Raw genomic sequence first — 18228 nt, forward strand, 5'->3', positions numbered from 1 at the left:
AGCAGAGTATATTTACAACTTTTCCATTTCCATGAGGTTCTCCAGACTGCATGCACCTATCACTTCTAGCCAAAATCATTGGTAAATGGTTTTATATTTATATCTTCATTATTATGGTTTTCAGGATAAATACATATAATGATCTAGATAAATTTTTTATTTCTATAATGTCTATATTGCTCATGCCTACAATATTGAGTAGGAGAAACAAGTAATTGTATGAATCATATTGTACACAGAATGAAGTCAATATTTTAGTGGCTTGTTCAGAACAGATGTGTTTATACCTGCTTTTTCTAAAAAAAAAAAAAAAACTCATCAGAGAAGCAGGAATTTCTTTCACACAGATCTTCTCTCTAGGTAAGCTTAATATTCCAGGCTGAAAATTGAGCGACACTTTAAATTTCAGGGGCCGATTGAAATAGAGAGGGCTTTTCAAATGTTTCTCCAACTCAATAAACCAGGCTTCGCTGAGTCAGCCTCTCCAGTGTGCAGATGGAATTAACACTGGAGACCATCTCCCAGATGTGAGGAGGGTCCCCAGCACCTGCGGTTTCCTCTGAGAGTAATGGAGAGAGTAATGAGACCAGAGCAAAGTTCTTCCAAATGAGCCTCATTGAAATGCCCGAGGGCTTGCAATGCTCGGAGGAGTTTCACATTTCATTTAAATGCAAATTTTGGGTTTAATGATGATCTGGGGCATCTACACATTAAGCCCCAGCATCCGCTGTGCCTTAGGATCATATTTTTTAAGGCCACTCATTTTTCAGTGCTTAATATTGCTCAGATTAAGATAGAAGAGTTTTTTTCTTTTTTTACTCTAATGTGCTTTACCCAAACTTTTAATGTTAAATCATGTGTCCTTTTGTGCTATTGTAAACCACTAATTGCTTGTAATTTAATGCCATACTTGCAGTAATGAGTGATCATTACCAGTAAATTACAGTGCACTTTGTTATTAGTCATTTGAAAAAACCTACTGCACAAAGACAAAGCGTTTGCCAAACTGGACCGGTCTTGGCCTTGACCGCCGCATTTGTACTTGTTCTGATCTCTCAGACTAAAAGTACTTTGGTTTTTATTTTAAGATTGGTCAAAACTCCACAACTCCAGGGAGATCATAGATACATTGTTTGATGAATGTGTTCATTAATATTTTCCCATCATTATGTGATGGATGTAAAACTTTTAGCTTCATATGCAATGAAAACCTATTTCAAAATTCAAGACATCGCATAAGTACTGTATGAGATCTTGTTTTTAATATTACAACATCTGAAAAAATTACATAATATTCCAAAGCACTAAATAAATTAGGATAATAAAACTGAAAATAAGCATTAAACAAACATTTTAATTTCAGCCCTTTTGTATTTGTTTTCTTGTAAACACCAAAGAAAAATGCTTACACTTAAAATTCACATCTTCAATGACTTTATATTATTTTTTATGACTTTTTAAGGTTGGGGTTATGTGGATCTTTTAAATGAATCTTAGGAGTGCTGGTCTGGTGTGGTGGTCTGGGTCTTGAATTCGTTTTTGGCCTGCTTTTTTGTCTAAGCCTTGGTTTGCGGTAGGAGATCTTGACTACACACTGTGCCAAACACATCATTTCAATATAGCTTGTTTATTTTATAGTATGTGTTGAACAATGTATTGTTATTACAAGTGGACATCTGTCTATTCAGTAGTTGTTACGTAGTATCTCACTGAGTCATTCAATAGCGGTGAATTCCATAACAGGAAATAAATGATGGGAGATAAATCTCTCACAATAGCAGGTACACCCTAAACTGTACTCAAAATACACTCCAGCAGTCCTTCTTCATGAGAGAAACATTAAACCACTCAGCAAATTAGTTGTGTAGTGACCATCAGCTATTTGAAATAGCATGATGAGATCTCTTTAAAGTCTCTAAAGTCAAGTATTTAAATGTGTTCTGAGTTTGTGTCAACACAGAAAAAATGTGTTAATAAACACCCAGCCAAATCCGAATGATTAAAAGAAAATGCCAAAATGAATTAAAAAAAAATTGAAATCTTGAAAAAACATGCAAGATTTTCTACTCTCAACCGTTGGGGGGCGTGTCTGCTGTTAGTGCTGAAACCACGCCCACTCGCGAGAAAGCTGTCGTCTCTCTCAACTTTCAAATACCGCTACAGCCTGAATAGATGCTCTTAATTGTTTTAGGAGGGGGCTATGCACAGTGGCTCAATTGCGTCATAAAATCATAACTCAGAAATGGTGAAAAACTATTTAACGATCTAGTTTAGAGTTTTTAAAATGTGTTTAGACAATACTTTTAAGATTGACTTTGCAGGGACTTTAATATGGCTTTAATCATTTTCTTATGACAACGGTTTAAAGGATTACTCCACTTTTCATAAAAATATAATCCAGATAATTTACTCACCCACATGTCATCCAAGTTGTTTATGTCTTTATTTGTTTAGTCGAGAAGAAATGAAGTTTTAGAGGAAAACATTCTAGGATTTTTCTCATTTTAATAGACTTTATTGGACCTCAACGGTTTACAGCAGTGGTCTCAAACTCCCGGGCCACGGGCCATTTGCGGCCCGCCCTCCTCCTCTCTGCGTAGTATTATTATACATTAGAATAGAATATAAACAGTACATTTACAGAAATAGTGTACTGTTTTGAACGTTAAAATAGCTCTGCAGCCCTCTGATGAAATGTCAATCACAGAAATGGCCCCAAGCCAGTTTAAGTTTGAGACCCCTGGTTTACAATTTTAATGCAGTTTAAAATTGCAAGGGTCTTATCTAGTGCAGTGGTTCTCAAACTTTTCCACCCTGCGGCCCCCCTTGTATGCGGTTCATTCCTTCGTATTTCACCGTGTAGCCCCCCGAAAAAGTAAGACAAAAAACAGTTCTAAAATGTAACATTTTACTTAAACAAAACATACAATTATACAACTTAGTGCTGTTGGTTAGTGGCCTTATATTTTTTAGGTTTAATTACACAAAATTTATGATATATTAATATATTTTATAAAATGTCATAAAACTGGGGCCCCCCTGAGAACCACTGATCTAGTGAAAAGAGTCTTATCTTGTGAAAAGATAGTTATTTTTGACAAGAAAAATACAAAATGTGCACTTTTAAACAACGACTTCTCCTCTTCCACTAGCCGTGTGATGCGCCAGCGCGACCTTACGTAATTGCGTAAGCACGTCAAAAGGTCACGTGTTACATGTGAAATGCACATTTGCGGACCATTTTAAACAGAAAACTGACACAAAGACATTAATTAGTATCATTCCACATACAACTACGTTGGAACGGTCCTCTTTCTCTACACTTGTAAACACTGGGATGGTAGTTAAGCATACATCATGCGTGACGTTTTGACGTGCTTAGGCAAATATGTAATTACACGGCTAGCGTAAGACGAGAAGTTTAAAAGTGCATATTATTTTATTTTCTTGCAGAAAACGACAATTGTTTCGCTAGATAAGACCCTTATGCCTCGTTTGGGATCATTTAGAGTCCTTTGAAGCTGCTTTGTAACTGCAATTTTAAACTGCTGGAATGTTTTCCTTAAAAAAAAAAAAATTTCTTCTCGACTAAATAAAGAAAGACAAACATTTTGGATGACATGGGGGTGAGTAAATAACTGGGATTTCTCTTTTATGTTAGGGAAGTAATCATTTAAGTTTAAAGAAAGTAGACATTTTAGTTTACTCTAAATCCTTTATAGTATTTCAGAAGAAATATAGGAAAAATCCGTGACCAGATCATCTATGCAAAACACCATGGGGTGGTTTCCCGGACAGGGATTAGCTTAATCCAGGACTAGGCCTTAGTTTATTTAGGAAATATAACTAGATTTAACAAACATACCTTACTAAAAACATTGCCTGTGTGCATTTTGAGGCAAAACAAAGGGCACTGGTGTATTTTAAGATATGTCAGTTCAAGTTGTTTTTGGACAGCTCTTAAAAATGTTTTAGTCTAGGACTAGTCTAATCCCTGTCCAGGAAACCACCCCAATATATGTATTTAAGTAATATACTCATATCTCAAAGATTTGTTGCTGCTTTTCTTTTTCCTAAGCGTCTGAGATAAAATGGATATTACACTGAAGCATTAACGCTCCATTAAGATTCTTAAGCATTACTTAAGCCTTTCTCTGAGAGTGCTATCATAATATATAATAAAAAATGTATAAAACATTGTAGGCACATTCATATAAATTATAAAACAGATGGAAACAGCCTCTGTCAACCTTTTAAGATAAACGAATACAATGTAAAGCCAACAAGTGATCAACTATAAGCGCACATCAGGTAGCAATCAGTTCTTCATACAGCAATGCCAACAGTATATACAGCACAAAGGTGACTGTTTTAGTGAACCAGGTCATTTCTCCTGTCTGCGATTAACAGTGTTTTTATCTCCCTGTAAGGTTCTGGTACAAATATCTCCTTTAAAATACTTTAATCAGTCACATCGTTTTGGTAAATTACCCAGTAACACTCCTATGTTACTGATTTCACATATTCTACAGCTTTGTAGAGAGGCAACAGTGCCTGTAAATAGCCTTACATTGAGCCAAAATCAAGTAAATGATCTAAGGACAATGATTCTACATGTCTAATTCAATAGTGGACACCATGTTTTTACAGTTTTAGCATCCCCCGTTATTTTACGACCCATTACCACCCGTCTGAGTTCCTCTCTATCTTAAAATTGAGAGCAGACTCTCATATTGTGTTGAGGGTCTGGTGTGCTAACCGCTGCCACAGACCACATACACGTTTATGTAATGTATGTGTAGGCCACAAGTTTATCAAAAGCAGAATCTCTGGATGTGTGTCAAAACATTTTAAGACAGCTAACACAGCATTTCTGAGCACGTTTGAATCATTTGAACCTATAATGAGTAACCAGAAAACAACCTAGACAACATTTTTTGGGCATCTGAGGTACAATTGAATTGTTCAAACCACAGCTGCAAACACAGTGAGATTCAGTACTCTCATAGACAGCATTTCTGGACATTAAGACACTTTTAATCATTTGAAACTAGACAGCTACTAACCAAAGAGAGCAATTTTAGGTTTCCAAGGCATATTCCAAAAATTCAAAAGCTGCAAACCAGACAATATACTACTGAATTAAACAGCATTTTTTGCATCACAAGCATGACTGAATCATCCAAACTAGTGGTTACCGATACCGATATTAAGAAAGCTGTATTGCCGATTGGCCGATATGAGGTTGATATAACACAAATGTTATTACAGTAAATAAGAGACAAACAGAAAGCTGGTGAAACTAAATAAACATTTGTTATGCATAACATTTATAAATATACCCTTATAAAGTACTTAAAGGGATAGTTCTGCCAAAAATTATATTAAACCCATGATTTACTCACCCAAAAAGACGTCCGAGATGCAAATGTTCATAATTTTTCAGACGAACACATTTTCAGATATTTTAGAAAATGTTTTAGATCTTTCAGATAATCAAATGTTAAGTTACGGGTTCCATGTCCTTCAAGTCCATAACATGTGGATATATCCTTCCCCAAAGAAATCTAAACGGCTCCATGATGATAAACAAAGGCCTTCTGATGGTGTTGTTGTAGAAATATCCATATTTAAAACTTTATAAACAAAAATAACTAGCTTCCGGTAACGCCGCCATAGACTCCTCTGTATTCAGGAGAGAGTATTAGCATAGTGTACGCGCTTTTCTTAGTGACGTATGACAAATTCGAGAGGACGGGGGCACATAGCAGCAGCAGAGAAACCTCGGTAAACTGCGTACGCTCTCATCTTGAATGCGGACGCGACTAAGATGCCGGCTTTATCGGAACCTAGTTATTTTTTTATAAAGTTTTAAATGTGGATAGTTCTACAACAACACCGCACAGATTACCCTCAGAAGACCTTTATTTATCATCGTGGAACCGTTTGGATTTCTTTGGGGAAGGATAAATGCACATTTTTTGGACTTGAAGGACTTGGACCCTGTAACTTCAAATTTGATTAATTGAAATATCTAAAACTTTTTTAAAAATAACTGAAAATGTGTTCGTCTGAAAAATGATGGACATATGCATCTCAGACGGCTTGGGGGTGAGAAAATGGGTTTAATATAATTTTTGGCCGAACTATCCCTTTAAAGCCTATTTACAAGACATAATTAATGTGGATCTGACATCTCATGGTACTGTTTGAATAAATATGTTGTGTTAACTAGTGAATAACTACTGTAGTGTGTGTTGTTTGTGACACAACAGAATGTCATGTTAAAAAGTGAATAAAGATTGATCATTTTACTGTTTTTCAGACTTTGGCTTATCATTGAGTGGCACAGAGTGTCTTTTTATTACAAACATCAAATTTAAGTACATGTAATATACAAATTTACTGGCCGATTGAAAAGATTTATTGGTCGATACCGGGGGGAAAAAAATCCAAATATCGGCCGATATATCGGTCTCTGCAATATATTGCCATATCACTAATAAAAAAATAAAAAAAACTATTGGTTTTCAAATATAGTTTCAGACCGCAGAGCCACTGAAAAAAAGAAAGAAAAAAAAATAGGGACTCTAGTTAACAAATTATTTATCACAATGATGACTCATTCTAAAAACATGTTCCCTCTGTGCAATATTACTAAGATGGACTGTAAGCATTTTCTTAAAAGCCTAGTAAAAGCATTTCATAAGTAGAAACCATGTTACGTCTACATGATTCAGTCGGCTAAAAGTAGTCAACACAAAGGTGTCCTTGCACTGACAAATTCTTCAGTGCAATCTAATGCAAGCTGTTTATTTTGTACTCGTTATTTTGTATTTTGTAGCATTTTAAAATCTAATTTGTACAATTCTTAAAATACTCTAAAAAAATGCTGGATTATTTTTTAACCAAGCATTGAGTCAAAAAGGGTCGAGCCCAGCCTTTGGGTTAAATTAATCCAGAAAATGTTTATATTTGAGCAAAAAATGGGATTAAACAACCCAGCATTTTGGGTTAAAACAACTCACTCAACGAGCTGGGTTCGTCCCTTTTTGACCTACTGTGGGTCTGATTAAAAGGGGAAAGCAAACAATTAAACAATTAAACCAGTTTTTAATTTAATTCATGGTTAAAAATGGGCTATGCATTTGCAAGCGTCTGAGAGAATTCTACAAATGGACTACAAAGTAACCCTGGTAATAAAATTATAAGCATAAGCAAATGGGATTTTCCATTGCAGCAAAGATTGCCTCAGGCCGAAAATAAAAAGGATGTTGATTGGGTTCCTTCTTAAATGAAATAGATAAGATGTACCAATGTGTTATGCTTTGACAGATCTCTATAGTCAGATTATGATCCTGCAAATTCTGAGACTGAATGAGGATATCATATTCAGTTGGCCAACAGAGCATGTCTCAGAGGAAATTTGTCTGTCATTTAAAACAGCAATTATCTGCACTAAAGTGTAAAAGCCAGATTTAAGTAATATTAGATTATCCAGACCCTTTGGCCATTCAGAAATACCACTTTGTTTCCTGGACAGGGTTTAGATTAATCCAGGACTAGCCCTTAGATATATTATAACATGTAAGTAGTTTTTACAAACATACATCACAAAAAAACAATACTGGTGTGCATCTTGAGATAAAACAATAATACTAATGTATGCTGTGTCAGTGCCAAACCTAACTGGGACTGGATTTGGGATGGCATCCCAGCGCTGTCTAAGAACTTGGCTCATCAGCTAATACATTACAAACTCATTCATAAAGCCTATGCCACCCTGTATCTATTGCATAAAATGAAATGGGTGCCATCTGTTTTTTGTTTATTATACTGCTCAAATACTGTGGGGACTTATATGCATATGTTCTATGAATGTCAACTACATTTTGGGATGAGGTTTTCCAAATTCTATAAGAGTTATGTGATACCGCACTCACCACGTCCCGGCATTTGTTTACTGAATAATGATGCTGATCTTACACTTCTTTAACTACTGCGAAAAAGACTATCTTTATCTGGCATGAACCTTTGGTCCCAGCAGTTAAAGTATGGCTTAATGAATTTAAAAATATTGCATTGTTACAGGAGTTGAGTACCGAAGTTGGGGTGGATGGGGTGGTGTTGCTTCACGAGTGCTGTGCTGTGTAACAAAATTGTGCGGTGCTGTGGAGGTCTATTAGTGCCCTTATTCCCTGCTGTTATGCCTCGGCTCCTGCTGTTGAATCTATAGAGGTGTCTGAGGATGTAGGTCAACCATATTACATTATATTGAGGTTTTTCTTCTTTTTTTGTGATTACTGCTTGGATCAGATACTCTTTTATATTTAATACAATTTAATAATTTTACCCACGTCTTCTGCCAATTCTTTGTACATGAACCTGTGTGGCCTAAAGGCAATTTATTATCTCTGGCAAAGTGCCAGGGTGGCGTAGTCGCTTCATCCATTCTGTCAGCCCTCTGTGTCATGCCACACTAGAATGCTTTACAGCAAGAATGAATAAAGCAAAGCCAAAAACTATCAAGGCCTGGGGAGGAATTATTGATAGAATTTCCTCTGTTCTAACCCGATATAACCGTGCTGTTATATCATACTAACTAAATGTATGTCCCCCCTATTTTCCTCATCAAACCATGGTGTACCTTGTTGTTCTTGTTTGACAAAGTTACGCAATAATTGGAAAAAATATATACAAAAAAATTTGTGAACAAGTAAAAAAATGTGTCCATAGAAGATGTTTTAAAATAAGGCAGCTCAAACATGCATTTTAGTCTGGGACTAGGATGAGTCCTGGTTTTGTTTGTTATTATGAGCTACTATACAGTTTTCTTGACTAGCTCACATCTCACTTTGTACACATTGTAGGTGAGCTCTTGCCAGTTTCATACATCAGTGAGTGTGCAGAACGGCTGACGTCAGTAGAGATATTTCTCTAGATAGACTGTCTGGAACGACTTTTGCCTCAAAATGATACGCTTTAAAATGCCATTTACATCACATTGACAGTATTATTGCAGATAAAAGCTTTTAACTTAAAATGTACTCTTTTATATCGTACACTCTCAGAAAAAAGGTACAAAAAAGGTACAAGACTGTACATTTTCCATCCCTGGGGTGGTACCCTAAGATTACGTTTTTACAGTGGGGAAAATAAGTATTTGACACATCAGCATTTTTATCAGTAAGGGGATTTCTAAGTGGACTATTGACACAGAATTTCGACCAGATGTAGCCATCAAGCCAAATATTGAATTCATACAAAGAAATCAGAACATTTAAGTATACAAGTTGAGTCATAATAAATAAATTGAAATGACACAGGGAATAAGTAATAAACACATGAAGAGAACAAGGTGCAAAATGGCACAGGCCATCAATTAGGACTAAAGCAGCTGATATCAATTAGTACTGATAGAGGTCAGGGTTTCTTTCTCAATACTGACAATTTCAGGTGATCTCCTGGCTTTATTTATATATTTATATATTTGGCTTGATTGCTACATCTAGGAGAAGTTTTGTGTTAATAGCCTGCTTAGAAATCCCCTTCCTTATAAAAAAGCTGATGTGTCAAATACTTAATTTCCCCGCTGTTATATGGGGTTGTACCTTTTTCGGTTTGCCCCCCCCCCCTTGGGAATGGTGGACCTTTTTGTGGCCTCCCAAAGAAAATTTATGACATAAAAAATTACAAAACTTTTAATTAATTTTAATTAAACTAAACCTATAAAAAATTATACAATGTAGTGCTGTTGGTTAGTAGCTTTATTTTTCTGAGGTTTAAAGATACCAAATTTATGATCAATTAATGTATTTTTTAAATTACATTAAAACTGTGGCCCCCGGCATCATCTCAGGGGTCCCCAGGGGGCCACGGCCCCCAGTTTGAGAACCATTGCATTACTGTCCCTTAAGGATCTATTGTGTACCTTTAAATGTACAGTTAACCGTTTTGTACCCCTAAAATTTAACTGGTACAAAATTGTTCCTTCACAATAGGTCCTTAGGGTATAATATTGTACCCCAAAATGTACAATATTTCAATGTGATGTATACCCATAAAGATCCAAAAATGAATCCTTGAGGGTACCACCCCAGTGACAGAAAAGCTAGAGTTTTGTCTTTTTTCTGACAGTGTAACTAATAAATGTGTCATTAAATTAAAATGCTATTATTACTTTATATTCTATTATTATATTCCAGTACTACTGTGGTGTGAAGAAGCAGTGCAAATGATACATGAAGGTGATTTAATTTAATGTTTTCAATTTACGTGTTAGCCTTAGTATCAAAGCGCTTGTAATTCATCTTAAAACTCTTTCTATAGAATAAACCAAAGACAAAACCCAGAGTGTTTTTTCGATTAAAATTGAAGCCATAAAGCAAACAGCAGAGTGGTTTGATTAAGGGCATAAATATAAATGCAAGGAGAACAGTAAAGTACAAAGCTAAAGGTACTGGCTTCATTTACTTTCAAAACAAACGTCATTCTGCACTTTATTAAAAACAACAGAGACAAATCCACATACTGTTATGCCTCAATATATCATGCTAAGATTACAATGAACCCTTCCACTACATATTCTAAGAACTGTAATAAGGTAACAGGAATGTCTGGAGCCGTAAAACGGTGAAAGCTTACTTTCTGTGTTGCTTTAAGAATTTTATCCCCACTCCGATGTGAAACGAATCACTACTATGGTCCAAGTGATGATATTTGTACGCATTAAACATTTCATCAAATTTGCACAAAGCAAAAGCATGACAAAAAAGACAAATCCGCCAACCCCATTTGTGCAACACATCAAAACGGATTTAATGGATGAATCCCAGCGGGCGGAAAAAAACTAGAGGGAATACATTTTCCCGTTGTGAAGTGGGCTGCGGCTCTAAGTGTTTATTTTCTAGAGTCAGCAGGTGTGGAGGACGCGGTGGCATCTCATACAGGGGTAATAAAACCGCTGCACCTCTGCCAGGGTAAACTTGATGATTTCACAGAGTAAACGCTTCACACTTGCTTAGGATTCATACAACCATGGTCTAGTGTCAGATGTTGAGGTTTTTAGATTGCACCAGACTTCGTGTGGAAAACAGATGCTGACTTGGACTGATTGTGGAGCGGTGTTTTTGTTAGTGTTAAAGTTTTCCTCATCCGAGCTGAGAATGGATGAACAAACGAAGTGAGGTCGAAAATGCACCCCTGGCTCGGTGGAGGAGATACGGTAAAACTTTACAGAAGTAGAGGCAGCTGAAGGTGGCCAGGTGGCAAGCTTTTGCCTTGCCTGCTCATTCCCTATAATAGCCTGTGGCATGGATTTACATAACTTACATAGCTTTTTGTGAGATTTTCTTGTAGCAGTGTGCAAAAAGTTGAATTGAACTATAGACTGTTTGGATAGAAAGTTTATGTTTCAGACGGGGCGATTTGTAAGCCCAGGCCTGGAGCGTTTAATCGATTATTTGGCACACTTGTGAACTCGTACTGACCTTGCATGGAAATAAAAATGACAAAATCTTGATTCGAATATCAAGTCTGTTTGCTTTGGAGAAAAAGCCAGCTACATGAAGAATATAATGAGTGAGCAGCAAAAACGCCTCGCTATTAAAACAACCTGTCTCATTATTAAGCTATATGGCTAGTAGTACTACACAAAACAAATATTATCCTTACTGTAAATATTATCCTTATCAATATCCTCTTAATGTCAAGCACTCTGCCTACAATTCAGTTCAATAGGTCATGTCTCACATCCGCATACTTCCGCAATCCACCAAGACGAGAATTAAAGTAAAATTTACATTTTCATTGGTCACCGCAAGACAAACTGATCTGACCTACAACCCTTTGAAAGCGTTAGCATTCCAGAGCACACTTATAAACTGTAAATTTCTTCAGAGACGAGTGACAGATGGATCAGCGTCAGGGTCGGACACATTTACGCAGGCCAGGGAGCGTGCGGAAGAGTAAGTGCTCCGTTCTCCAGTTTGTTTTTTGTGAGAGCTGACAGCAGAAGGCTTGAGTTTTTTTCAAATCCTCCAAGCAGTGTCATGTCATGGTTGCCGCACAACAGAACAGCAAGTTCTCTAATAAACACTTCTGGTTTATGCTTGCCTCTATTATACACAGAATATAAAAATGCTTCAAGTCTGGGAAAACAGAGTGGTTTACAAATAATTAAACAATCAAAGTTAATTTACTGAACTAATACGCGCACTTCTTAAGGGAAATCAATGTCATCAATTTAATCATGCAGCTTTGCTTGTTTGTTACCACTGATTTCCATTAAGCATACATTTAGAACAAACTCAGGCCCATATCTTGGAAAATGGCCCAGATGCTACCAAATATGTCCAGCCGTTCTGGTTCGCAGAAGGACTGGAGTGCATGTTTTCAAACAAGCAGCCAAAATTCAAGCATTTAATGACATGCCACAAACATTTGGCGAAGAAAAAGAACAATTTAAAATAGTTCAAATAATTGCGTAATTGCATCCATAAAGACAAACTCAGTGTGGTTCGCACCGCAGCTACACTGATGCCACCGTAAAAATTTATTTTCTACACAAAAGCCTTTTAGCCTCCCTAAATGTGCTGTGGTCCTAATAACATTCATGGACCCAGAGCTGCAGGATGTGGACTGCTGTGATCTAGATGCACTATAATACTAGTACATATCACGAGGCTAATGAGAAGAACTTCAGGTGTTTCTCAGGGCTCATGCCATCTGTGAGAGCCACTCCATAATACGGTGGTCATCAATCCTCTGATAGCTCGCACTATGCACCAGATCTTCTAGATTTTTTAAGCTGTACTGCTATACAGGGGTCTTAATGCAAAAGGGTTTAATTCTTATGCTGCTTACACACCAGAAATGAATTTTAACTATATGCACGAGTAGATTACACACACAAGTCAATGCAGAGATCCGAACAGATGCGAATTCACGTAGGGCTATGCGAATAATGCGTATTGGGTGGCGTGATTCAACCCAGTATCACGAAATTGCGTGACTACTTCACACATGGACCAGCGCGACAATGCCACGCTTTGCCGCGTTTGAGCGTGTGCATGTCACGCTTTCTGTTTGTGTCGCTGTCACGTATTGGTTGCTCAACTTTTTTGTCCTAGTTTCTTGCCATTGTCGCTTCGGTTTAGGGTTAGATTTACATAAAATGACACCCTTACCTAAACAAACTCTAACCCCAACGTCAGGTGACAATTGGTTAAAGTTTAGAAAATATAAAAGAATAAGTATTGTATCTTTTTATTTTATAAACCAATACTTAAAGTGACAAATACTTAAAGTGACATATAACACAAGCCCCAAATCTGGCCCTAAGCCGAAGCGACAATGGTTTGAAAATAGGACAAAAAAGTTGAGTAACCAATACGTGACAGCGACACAAACAGAAAGCGTGACATGCACACGCTCAAACGCGGCAAAGCGTGACATTGTCACGCTGGTCCATGCGTGAAATAGTCACGCAATGTCGTGATATAGGGTTGCGTGATTAGTGGCTTCTTCCGCGTCAGTTAAAGCAGAAAAATCCCATGGCATGAAGTTAAATCTATAGTAGTCTCGCTACCAGGGATTTCCGCTGCTTTTTCTGGAGAAAGCTCGCCCATGAGGCACTTTGCTGACATGTCAAACAACCAATCAGTTTGTTTCGTCGTCTAGCGTCACGTCACGTTTCGGACTCCCCACAATAACGAGCTGGCTGGCAACAAGTCAGTCACTGAAATTACCAGCCACAACAAAAAGCATCTAAATAAACAAAAATTATTCACATTAGAACAACTTTGTGCACTTCATCAATAGCCACACCAATAAGAGGCTCCGGGTAAACATCTGTTTGAAGCATATCTTTCCACTTTTTAACACCTACAAGCAATTCAGGAGAACCAAACTTTTTGACCCCACTAACTGCCTCAAGCAAAACTCTTGGGCGTCTTTTAGAGAGTCTATGCTGCGAACTTTGCATATTTTTAAGAATCCAATGTTTAGCTGATCATGATAACTGGTCATTATTATCTACGTGAACACAACTGATTCTCTTCCTAAATGGAACATCAGACCTTTGTTTTCCAGGGACTAAAACTAATCGTGCACTCATGTCTCCTGGAAATCCGGTTTATTTCAACAAATCAAAAGTTCTAAACATTCAGTCCTGTCAATTATTCTGAGAGCCTATTTAAGCGTCGCTTCATCCGGCATTTCTTCTCTTCCCCAAATCTCCTCTTTCATTTTGCTCATTCCTCCCTTCGCACAGTCTTACCATGGGGGATTTGAACTTGGGGCTCGAGCTGAGCCTCGGGTTCGAGCTCCCTCAGAGGACAGCAAGCCAAGTTTTGTTTTACCATCATTCAATAGATTCAAACTAAATGTGCAGGCAAACTAATGAATCAGGCTTAAAATTATGAGTGAAACAATTACATAATCGCCAAAAGCCTCAATTACAGCTGTTATACAGAAAGTGATCAAACATTTCAAAACTTCAATGTAAAGTCGATTAATTGTCAATAATAATCACAATTACAATATGAGGTGAATAATCGACAATTATGTTTTTTTTTGCCTTAAATGTGCAGCTATAATCTAGAACGGGGACTGCGATGCTTCGCTTTTGGTGTGTACACAGCATTAGTGTAGCAAAATGGTAAATAGCCTAATAAAGCCCCACCTTGTGGTCAGTTCTCACAAAATTTGGTAAACCACCTTGTTCTGATGTTCTCTACAAATGTACCAAATTTTTAACAGACAGCCATTCAGAATTTAAGTTATTAACTGCTGAATATTGATTGGCTGCTGGTGGCCATTATTGATGTGTTTATTAGTTATTTTAGTAATAGCACTTGCACTAAATTAGCACATTTTTCATTTCTTTGAAAAAAAAATTTTTAGTTAAAACACTCCGTGTATGGACACAATTGAACAAAATTTGGCATTCATGCCCATGATGTCTTTATGTTGGATCTGAAGTTATTGGTCATATGTTTGAAAAATCACTCTAAAGCCCTATTCATATGGTAGGCTAATTGTTTCGCATGGGGAAATAAAGTATTTTTCACATTTACAGGGGCTAATCGGTGATTTTATTGCCATCCGAATTCAAGCCAAATTACCTACTGAGTTTATAAAACTCGATCAATGCAAAAGTCATTCTGCACATTTAGACCACTGAAAAGCACTGCATCAGTGAAGCGGTTTTGCGTGGATTTAACAGACTTACACCTTCATATCTGAAATGATGGAAAAATATTTATTTGAACAATCTCTCGTCATCGCTCCACTACAGTGACTGGGAGCTGATGAAAATAAAGAGAAAATAATATAAACATTTGAAATTGCCCATTATCATACAAATATATATATATATATATATATATATATATATATATATATATATATATATATATATATATGAAGAGTTTCGTTGCAAAACGAGATAAATCCATTTTTTTTACATTTTTGTCAAAACATGTTTATTATTATGTTATCATGTTATTATTTTGTTTTATGGTGCAAAACAAACCAACTGCAGTTGCATTGAAATTAATTGGAATGCACAACCAAAAAAAGAGATTTCTGAACAATTAAAAAAACTCTTCATATATATCCACATGTAAACCAAGTATACAAATCATGTGAATAATCAAGGAATTATCTACATTAGCAGTGTATTTCTCACTTATCTTCATCCAAACGCATGAGTTTTATCACTGATGAGCTATGAAAATTTATTTTCACACACAGACATCCCCATGAGAAACAATTACTTGAATGTGCATAAATTTTCACATTTAATTCAATGCAGACACTTCTTTGAAAATGGACTTGCAAACAAGTTACCCAAAAATCTGCTCATGTCAATGAATAAGGCCTGTTGCTGTCTTATATCCCTACAGAACCAAACGACAAGCATGACAAGATTAAAACCTAAAGTTCATACGAGGTGGAAACAGGAAAAGGCTGAATAATACTGCACTCCGCATTCATAACACAGATTGCGTCTGGGGTCGGTGCCCATTTTCAGACAAGTGAGACAAAACAAAAACCCTTGTTAACATTGAGGGAACCGTACCTCAATAAAAATCTACTTTCCTAAATCACGATCTATTACCGCAGCGATTTAAAGCTTTGAGGAGGCTTAACACTGAGATGGCAATTAACTGTGCTGTAAAATATTAACGTCACGAATGACAGCAGCTCAGTGAGTTGGTCATTTTAAGTTAACCAGTCTCTAAACCTGCTCCGCAACACAAGGGACTAAGAAACAAATCATCCCTATCACCACAGTGTCCTAAATTCATTAATTCTTCATGCCAAGATCGAACAATGTTAAACCTCCCCTTGAAAATGGACAACTCCATGTCCACCTACAACTATCAATGGATTTACACCCTGGATCCATTGAAAGTGATTACACAAAAGAAGAAATTGATTATGGGGTTTCAGGAAATGTAGAGAAAGCTGAATGGCAGCAGTAGATGCACTGAACTTCACCTTTAGTTTAAGGCTCAGACCAGGTCCCTAATGCAATGTAAAAGTAAGCTTATTGATCTTCTGGCCAGTGCCTCCTGCTAAGCTATCTATCAAAGGGCATTCGTTGTACGCCCGACATGCCAATATTGACTGCTGTTCTCAATATTGAATAAATGCTAATTGACCTAGTAGCTCTCTGGATATGTGATTAACTCACATATATTGATAATGCAGAGAGCATCTGCCCCCTGATTTAGCATCTCATGAAAACTTATTGTCAAAGTGATACAAAATGAGTGTTTAATTGAACAAATGACAAAATAAATAAGCCACACTGTACTGTAAAATATACTCCATCTGTTAAATGAATAGTGAAAATTGTGTAAATATATCCTAACAGGAGGTAATTTCAAGCCCATATGATGAACAAATAAAAGCAAATACAGTAGATTTATTTAAAGCATTTGGGCGGATGTGTCTTTTCAAAAAAAGAAAGCAGATCTTTCCATGTGAACCATGAAAACATTGTGCTCCTGAAGTTCCTGCTGTAGGAACAATTTTATGGAGGCATAGTCCTAATCTCATTAATATCGACATCTCTTTTTCTTATTCTTATTATGTCAGGGTATAATTGACTACATAAACTAGTATTTGGAGCACAGTTTGAAATAGCGACAGCCAAAGTCTGTGTTTGTTTTATAGGGAACGGCACTCAAAGTCACACCTGACTGTCTCATTGACTGGAACATCTGACTTAAATTACACCCGTGATAGACCTGCCTATCACACGTTATGCTTTTTCCGGCAACATTACGAAACACGAACGTAATTAATGAGCTCAAACATTAAGAAATTTGTCTAGATAATTCGAAATGTTTAAAAAAATATTTTACCACCGTTATTCCATGCAGATTCTGCTATATACCGTACTGTATAGATCAAAACCAGAAAAAATCATATTGTTAATTTTTCCTCTCTCTCTTGTCTTTTCTCTCTCTTTCCGCATCATTGAGAACTTCATAATTGTAAATGATGGAGAAGAATTACGGCATGGTGATGAAGAAAGAGCGCTTCTAAAATGTGACAATCATAAAATTGCCTTGCTATGGAAGACTGCTATGAAATACTTTGCTTAGGTGACAGACATTCAGCTAAAACAATCAGTTCTAGAATGTTTATTTTATCATTACAGCATCTTATTATGTAAATAATAGAATATATTTAATGCAAGCCTTAAAGAAACTTAACCTGCATTTATTAGTCTCACCATTTACTGGCCAGCCAATGGGCTTCTTGTACCTTTGGGCAAGGTACATAGATCGTCTCTGTCCTTACAGATAGCTACATGGTGAAGTTTATGTACTGTAGATTAGACAATGCTCTGTCATATGTGACGAATGTCTTGGCCTATTATGACATTTGTATTTAAAAATAATAAATGATCCTCAAAGAAATATTAGGAGGCTTTAACAAAGATAATATCACATACAAACCACTTGTTGAAAATACCTCTTGCTAATTCATAACAATACAAATATGACTGGTTTTGATTGATAGGTGTGAATTTTGGTTAAAAATTATATATATATATATATATACAGAAAATAACAGAAATTAACCTTAATTTTGGTTTATAGAAAATGTCAGATGTGAGAAATTAGAATTATCTTCAAATACAATACCTAATACAATGTTGACCGTCTTTATCATTATGGCACACATTCTTACTGAGCAACCCATATT

The 18228-nt window shown here is 36.4% G+C and overlaps 1 protein-coding gene across 3 annotated transcripts in view; it reads right to left on the reverse strand.

Moving 5' to 3' along the window:
* The window catches only part of htr4 (5-hydroxytryptamine receptor 4), a 224540-nt gene that overhangs the window by 109773 nt on the left and 96539 nt on the right, over nt 1-18228 (reverse strand). The window lies entirely within an intron of this gene.

Source organism: Misgurnus anguillicaudatus, chromosome 16 (genome assembly GCF_027580225.2).
Source record: "Misgurnus anguillicaudatus chromosome 16, ASM2758022v2, whole genome shotgun sequence".
Lineage (NCBI taxonomy): Eukaryota > Metazoa > Chordata > Actinopteri > Cypriniformes > Cobitidae > Misgurnus > Misgurnus anguillicaudatus.